Below are 8,643 nucleotides of genomic sequence, written 5' to 3' on the forward strand. Positions count from 1 at the left end.
TGTTCTTTCATTTTATTCAACAATCTGTTAATATTAGCCAACAAAATTCAGATTAATTTTTTGTACAATACTGTACACACTAAGAAAATTAGGTTCAACTTTGTATCTTTATAGGTGCAGACCAGATGTCACACTGGGCGCACCTTTAAGGAGCAGTTTTGTACCTTTTTGGAAAGGTGCAACTTTGCACCTCTCTGAAAGGTGCAAATTAAGGAAAGAGTTCCATATGTACCCCACAAAAATAACAAAAGATTGTCGAGACTTACCGTTTGTTCACTTCAAAATTTTCTATGGATTTTTAAGTGTTGCTTATCTTGCTTGGGACTCGAACTCACCTCGTTGTAATTGTAGTCAAGACAGTCAAGACCTCTTCCCGCTATGCTATAGGAAGAAACGCTGTACTATGAGGCGCCGAATGTACCAATATTATATAGAACAATTATTTGTTATATAATCATTATTTATTAAATAATAACTATTATTTATATATAATTTACATTTTATTTGTAAATAACTACTATTATATAAAATATCATTTCTAATTATTTATATATAATTCCAAGTAATACTTCATTATTTGTAAATAATAATAGTTCGACATTCCATTATTTATAAATAATGATTATTTGTTTTTCATTATTTATAAATAATGATTATTTGTTTTTCATTATTTATAAATAATGATTAAATAATGATTATTTGTTTTTCATTATTTACAAATAATGATTATTTGTTTTTCATTATTTATAAATAATGATTATTTGTTTTTCATTATTTATAAATAATGATTATTTGTTTTTCATTATTTACAAATAATGATTATTTGTTTTTCATTATTTATAAATAAGGATTATTTGTTTTTCATTATTTATAAATAATGATAATTGGTTTTTCATTATTTATAAATAATGATTATTTGTTTTTCATTATTTACAAATAATGATTATTTGTTTTTCATTATTTATAAATAATGATTATTTGTTTTTCATTATTTATAAATAATTTGTTGAGTTTTCCATTATTTATAAATAATGATTATTTGTTAAATAATGAAAACGTCTACTTCATTATTTATAAATAATTTTTTCGAGTGCACCATTATTCTCATTATTTATAAATAATCATTATTTAATGTTCGAGTTTTCCATTATTTATAAATAAAGATTATTTGTTAAATAATGAAATATCTACTTCATTATTTATAAATAATAATTTTGTTTCAATATCCCATTAATCATTATTTATAAACAATTTTTACAGTTTGCCATTATATACAAATAATCATTATTTATATACAAATAACCATTATTTATTAAATAATGCCATTATTTATTAAATAATGATATTATTTATTAAATAATGCCATTATTTATTAAATAATGGAAAACTCGCTATAACATGCAAATGTGGGACCGCCCATGATATGAATATTCATGATGCGATTTCCTTTTTCGTGATTTTTCTTCACAAATTTTTGTCCATTTCCTCTTCATAATGACATTTCTTGAAGCAATTTTCTAGGGATATGGTCTGATTGTAATATTCTTCATTTTCTATATAACTTCGTCTTCGTAGAAATATCAAAAAGTGTAATTTTATACGATTTTTCCTACAGTTCACAATCCCCATAGGCGCGCGTGTACGGTAGGGACAACCGGTGAATCGACGGAGTGCTCTTCATCGAAATACTACGTTGGTTGGTCCCCGGAAGTGGCGGGCGGAATTTAGCCCGAATCCTCGATGGAAGTCGATCAAGTGCATATGAGCTGAGAGAGTGAAATATCAGTGTACTTGTACAGGCCCTTCTACTTTTTATAAATATTTCTTGTTGCTTTTTTTGTTAAGTTAATTTTTCCTGGTGTAGAGATAAGTTTCAGTTCTAATAATGCACTTCAAATACATTTTGGAGTGTCTGTTTGAGGCGTTTGGCCGGGGGCGATTTCACCCTGGCCCCAAAATGCTCGCAACGACAATACGGGGGCATGATGACCCCTAAATTTTTAAAAACTTATTTTTCTATTGAAAATTATCACAAAATTCACCAAAAGTGTGCACGAAAGCCTTCGTATTTCACTTTTAAAACTCCAAAAAGTGCCCAAATGACAAGCTTGGTCGCTTCGCTGTGTCGTTTTCAACTTGAGAACCCAGGACCAAAATCCAATTGAAACCAGTTGGATTTCCAACTGGTTTCAATTGGTTTCAATTGGTTTCAACTGGTTTCAATTGGTTTTAAATGGAATATAACAATTTCCAGTTGAAACCAATTGAAACCAGTTGGGCAACTGGAAATCCTAACTGGAACCAGTTGGGTAACTGGAAATGACTTCCAACTGGAAATGATTTCTAACTGGAACCAGTTGGGTAACTGGAAATCCTAACTGGAACCAGTTGGGTAGCTGGAAATGACTTCTAACTGGAAATTATTTCTAACTGGAACCAGTTGGGTAACTGGAAATGACTTCCAACTGGAAATGATTTCTAACTGGAACCAGTTGGGTAACTGGAAATGACTTCTAACTGGAAATGATTTCTAACTGGAACCATGCAGTTGGGTAACTGGAATCCTAACTGGAACCAGTTGGGTAACTGGAAATGACTTCCAACTGGAAAGGATTTCTAACTGGAACCAGTTGGGTAACTGGAAATCCTAACTGGAACCAGTTGGGTAACTGGAAATGACTCCTAACTGGAAATGACTTCTAACTGGAAATGATTTCTAACTGGAACCAGTTGGGTAACTGGAAATCCTAACTGGAACCAATTGGGTAACTGGAAATGACTTCCAACTGGAAAGGATTTCTAACTGGAACCAGTTGGGTAACTGGAAATCCTAACTGGAACCAGTTGGGTAACTGGAAATGACTTCTAACTGGAAATGATTTCTAACTGGAACCAGTTGGGTAACTGGAAATCCTAACTGGAACCAATTGGGTAACTGGAAATGACTTCCAACTGGAAATGATTTCTAATTGGAACCAGTTGGGTAACTGGAAATCCTAACTGGAACCAATTGGGTAACTGGAGATGACTTCTAACTGGAAAGGTGATTAACTGGAAATTAATTCTAATTGGAACATGTTGGGTAACTGGAAATCCTAACTGGATCCAGTTGGGTAACTGGAAATGACTTCCAATTGGTTTCCAATTGGAAATTTTCCAGTTACCCAACTGGTTCCAATTGAAACCAGTTAATTTGCATATTATCTGACAGTGTGCACAGATTAATGTTTTATGTGATTCATCATCATTTAAAATGTATCTATTTAATTATTTTCTAATTCAAGTACCATACTTGTTTCAGATAAGTGTTTAGAATGCTTAGCAGTGAAAACCATGTTCATAAATGTTATAGATTATAATTAAAACAGATTACAAGATAATTAGTACACCACAAACTGTTACCAAATTACATCAAATACAAATACATATATTTGAAGATCTTTCATATAAATATATATACATGAAGAAAGTCTATTTTATCAATGCCCTTTACATTGGTATTAATAAACACATAGCACTGCTTCTTTGTTGGCATGAGCAATAATTAGTGCAAATTCTAATTAATTTGTCATTAATTAAGTCATTCCAACTGGAATTTCCAATTGGATCCAGTTGGAAACCAATTAGTTTCAACTGGATCCAGTTGAAACCAGTTGCCTCCAATTGGTTTCAACTGGAACCAATTGAAACCAGTTGCCTCCAATTGGATTCAACTGGTTTTAATAGGGAAATTGGAACAACTGGAACCAATTGAAACCAGTTGCCAACTGGTTGCTTACACATGGTTTCAACTGGAACCAATTGAAACCAATTGCCAACTGGTTCCAGTTGCCCAATTGGTTTTAACTGGAACCAGTTGGCAACTGGTTTCAATTGGTTCCAGTTGTTCCAATTTCCCTATTGAAACCAGTTGGCCAACTGGTTTCAATTGGTTTTGCTCTAATTGGTTTCAACTGGATTTTGGTCCTGGGAAAGTTTACGCGTCTGCTTCCCCCCCCCCCCTCCTCCGAAAGAAATTATGTATACGGCCATGCTCTAAAGAGCCTGGCACATTGATTTATGTATACTTCATTTTCATTATTTTTATCTCATTATCATCATGGCCTTACGCATAATTTTTTCCGGGGGGGGGGGGGGGGGTGGGGGGAGCAGGACGCGCGTAAACTTTCTCATAAAAATCTTGAAAAAGCGAAGCGACCAAGCTTGTCATTTGAGCTTGGTCGCGTCGCTGTCTCGCTTTCAAGATTTTTTTGAGAAACTTTACGCGCGTCCTAGCTGCTCCCCCCCCCCCCGGTAAAAATTCTGTGTAAGGCCATGATGATAATGTGATAAAAATAATGAAAATGAAAAGTACATATGAATCAATGTGCCATATGCTCTTTTGAGCAAGGCCGTTCACAGAATTTATTTCGGGGGGTGGGGGCAGACGCGCGTAAACGTTCTCAAGTTGAAAGCGAGACAGCGAAGCGACCAAGCTTGTCATTTGGGCTTGGTCCCGTGGCTGTCTTGCTTTCAAGATTTTTTTGAGAAAGTTTACGCGCGTCATGCTCCGGCCCCGGCCCCCCTGGAAAAAATTCTGCGTAAGGCCATGTTGATAATGAGATAAAAATAATGAAAATGAAAGTATACATAAATCAATGTGCCAGGCTCTTTAGAGCATGGCCGTATACATAATTTCTTTCGGAGGAGGGGGGGGGGAAGCAGACGCGTAAACTTTCTCAAGTTGAAAGCGACACAGCGAAGCGACCAAGCTTGTCATTTGGGCACTTTTTGGAGTTTTAAAAGTGAAATACGAAGGCTTTCGTGCACACTTTTGGTGAATTTTGTGATAATTTTCAATAGAAAAATAAGTTTTTAAAAATTTAGGGGTCATCATGCCCCCGTATTGTCGTTGCGAGCATTTTGGGGCCAGGGTGAAATCGCCCCAAACGCCTCAAACAGACACTCCAAAATGTATTTGAAGTGCATTATTAGAACTGAAACTTATCTCTACACCAGGAAAAATTAACTTAACAAAAAAAGCAACAAGAAATATTTATAAAAAGTAGAAGGGCCTGTACAAGTACACTGATATTTCACTCTCTCAGCTCATATGCACTTGATCGACTTCCATCGAGGATTCGGGCTAAATTCCGCCCGCCACTTCCGGGGACCAACCAACGTAGTATTTCGATGAAGAGCACTCCGTCGATTCACCGGTTGTCCCTACCGTACACGCGCGCCTATGGGGATTGTGAACTGTAGGAAAAATCGTATAAAATTACACTTTTTGATATTTCTACGAAGACGAAGTTATATAGAAAATGAAGAATATTACAATCAGACCATATCCCTAGAAAATTGCTTCAAGAAATGTCATTATGAAGAGGAAATGGACAAAAATTTGTGAAGAAAAATCACGAAAAAGGAAATCGCATCATGAATATTCATATCATGGGCGGTCCCACATTTGCATGTTATAGCGAGTTTTCCATTATTTAATAAATAATGGCATTATTTAATAAATAATGGCATTATTTAATAAATAATGGCATTATTTAATAAATAATGGTTATTTGTATATAAATAATGATTATTTGTATATAATGGCAAACTGTAAAAATTGTTTATAAATAATGATTAATGGGATATTGAAACAAAATTATTATTTATGAATAATGAAGTAGATATTTCATTATTTAACAAATAATCTTTATTTATAAATAATGGAAAACTCGAACATTAAATAATGATTATTTATAAATAATGAGAATAATGGTGCACTCGAAAAAATTATTTATAAATAATGAAGTAGACGTTTTCATTATTTAACAAATAATCATTATTTATAAATAATGGAAAACTCAACAAATTATTTATAAATAATGAAAAACAAATAATCATTATTTATAAATAATGAAAAACAAATAATCATTATTTGTAAATAATGAAAAACAAATAATCATTATTTATAAATAATGAAAAACCAATTATCATTATTTATAAATAATGAAAAACAAATAATCATTATTTATAAATAATGAAAAACAAATAATCATTATTTGTAAATAATGAAAAACAAATAATCATTATTTATAAATAATGAAAAACAAATAATCATTATTTATAAATAATGAAAAACAAATAATCATTATTTGTAAATAATGAAAAACAAATAATCATTATTTATAAATAATGAAAAACCAATTATCATTATTTATAAATAATGAAAAACAAATAATCATTATTTATAAATAATGGAATGTCGAACTATTATTATTTACAAATAATGAAGTATTACTTGGAATTATATATAAATAATTAGAAATGATATTTTATATAATAGTAGTTATTTACAAATAAAATGTAAATTATATATAAATAATAGTTATTATTTAATAAATAATGATTATATAACAAATAATTGTTCTATATAATATTGGTACATTCGGCGCCTCATACTGTACTACAATTTTTTTTGCGATTATGTGCTAGTCTAGACTTTCAGACCCTTAACTGACTAAATAAAACGATGTCTAAGGACAATTACACGCACTCGATCCTGCTCGAGAAATTTGACGGAATACAGCCATATTTTGGTATGTATTCCAATTCTTCCATTATGTATACGTTCTATTTCAGGGCTAGATATATTATTTGAACATTCTCCACATTTTTATTTTCAATTTTAGTGGGGGGGGGGGGTACATCTCAAACTCGTCCCCAAATGAGCACCTATAAGGTTCTCCATATTTTTAAGGATTTCTAAAAAGTTTGATAAAACAGTTACCGAATTATAATCTTTGCCAACAACCCGATTTAAACAATTTTTTGCAATTAATTTCCCCCAAACAATCATGACAACCATAACATGTTCATAAAACAGGCAAATTGTGCTTTTTTTAAATTCACTAGCCCCTGAACACTTACGATTTCTACGTATTCTATGTTCCCAGACCCTAAAGGTCTCTGCGACATTATTTAGGCTCAATTTTGCAATACAATTGAAAATACAATTTTACTGTCATTACACGTATACAAGATGCACATTGGTACGCACACGCAAACAATTTTTTTGTCTTTTCCACTGCCGGGCAGGTTGAACTTTGCGATCATGTTGATGAGGATGAAGTCAAACTTGCACCCTGCCGCCAGCCGCGGTGGCGTAAGTTGCAACAGTGCTCGATTAGTTGCTCTGCAACTTTTCCCCGCAAAGTTGCACCTTTCCTCCACCCATATTTCTTATAGTGTGTATGGATTTCATAGTAAAATATGACGAGTGAAGATAAATTTATTTATTTCCAAATGACTGAAAGTTTTTACTACATTCAGCGGCCTCGTTAGCGCAGTAGGCAGCGCGTCAGTCTCATAATCTGAAGGTCGTGAGTTCGATCCTCACACGGGGCAGGCTGCTTACATTTTTATAAATTATTTTTGGTCAGTCACCCTGGTAGAGTACCAAGATTCGGTGCAGAGGTGATTGAATTATGTATTCACAGACATGGACCTGGGAAGCGGGGGTGCTGGGGGTGCCAAAGCACCCCCAGAAATTATTATGGGGGTGTTGCGTGTATTATTTTCCATAGGCAGCACCCCCACGAAATCAGGTTCCCCCTGTATTTTTTAAAATATGTTATATTGTACATAATTATCACAAATCCGACAATCGCAAATCATTTACATATTTTTTTCACATATTCCAATAACATCCCTCCTATAACGCAACTCAATCAAGCTCCAGCGGGGCAGCACTCCAATACAGACGTGGTCGCGCGCAGTACGTGATAACCATACACACTCTTCGATAGCAGGGAGGATTTGAAACTTCCAGGTTTTATGTCGAACCAAGTGAGCGCGCGCCCGACCGCCCGTGTATTGTATACAAAAATTACAAGTCAGACAATAGAAATCAAATTTCACTGACTTTTTCGCCCTGCCCCATGGCCCTGGGAAGCGGGGTGCTGGGGTGAAGCGTGTTATTTCCATAGGCAGCGCACCTCCTGGAAATCTAGTGGTAGGTATGATAAATGACAGAAATGTAATGAATATGAACAACGTTTTGTTGACCCCCCCCCCCCACTTCAGAATTTTCCGACACATTACTTGAAATAGTGTTTAAATTCACCCTCTTTCAGATCGGAATATCAAATATTTTCTGCTCGCGCTCGCATTATTGATTTTTATAATTAAAAAATGTATTTAGAATGCCCAGATACTATGTCTAACTCTAAATACGCACACGCATGTTTATTCAGCTCCGCAGCTTGATTTTGGGGGGTGGTACTCCGGGCTGAAAATATTTATATCAAATATATTTTATCAAAATGAATAAATTTTATCAAAATCTGATAACGATTGGTTAAGTTATTTAATTCTAAAAATTAGCAATATTTTATGAAAATGGTGATATGCATGTCGTCATGAATATTTAATAGGTGGGCTGATGCTGTCACATCCCCACTATCCTGTTTCTTGTATTACTACATGGAATCAAAATTGTTTGATTTTTTTTCATACCAGAGTGAATGATATGTCTCCCTTATAATGAAATAAGTTGCAGCAAAGAATATCTAATGAACTAAATCAGTTGTCAATTCAACTGTTTTGGTTCTTGAAAGGAAAATATTGAATAAACCTAATTTTATATAATAAAATACAAAAGAA

The 8,643-nt window shown here is 33.4% G+C and overlaps 1 non-coding gene across 1 annotated transcript; it reads left to right on the plus strand.

The window, feature by feature from the left end:
* The first annotated feature begins 7,313 nt into the window (after nucleotides 1-7,313).
* On the plus strand, nucleotides 7,314-7,386 carry TRNAM-CAU (transfer RNA methionine (anticodon CAU)). The gene has a single exon. It is a non-coding gene; the product is annotated as a tRNA-Met (tRNA).
* Nucleotides 7,387-8,643: the final 1,257 nt, after the last annotated feature.

The sequence above is a fragment of the Lytechinus pictus genome, chromosome 2, assembly GCF_037042905.1.
Source record: "Lytechinus pictus isolate F3 Inbred chromosome 2, Lp3.0, whole genome shotgun sequence".
NCBI classification, from domain to species: domain Eukaryota; kingdom Metazoa; phylum Echinodermata; class Echinoidea; order Temnopleuroida; family Toxopneustidae; genus Lytechinus; species Lytechinus pictus.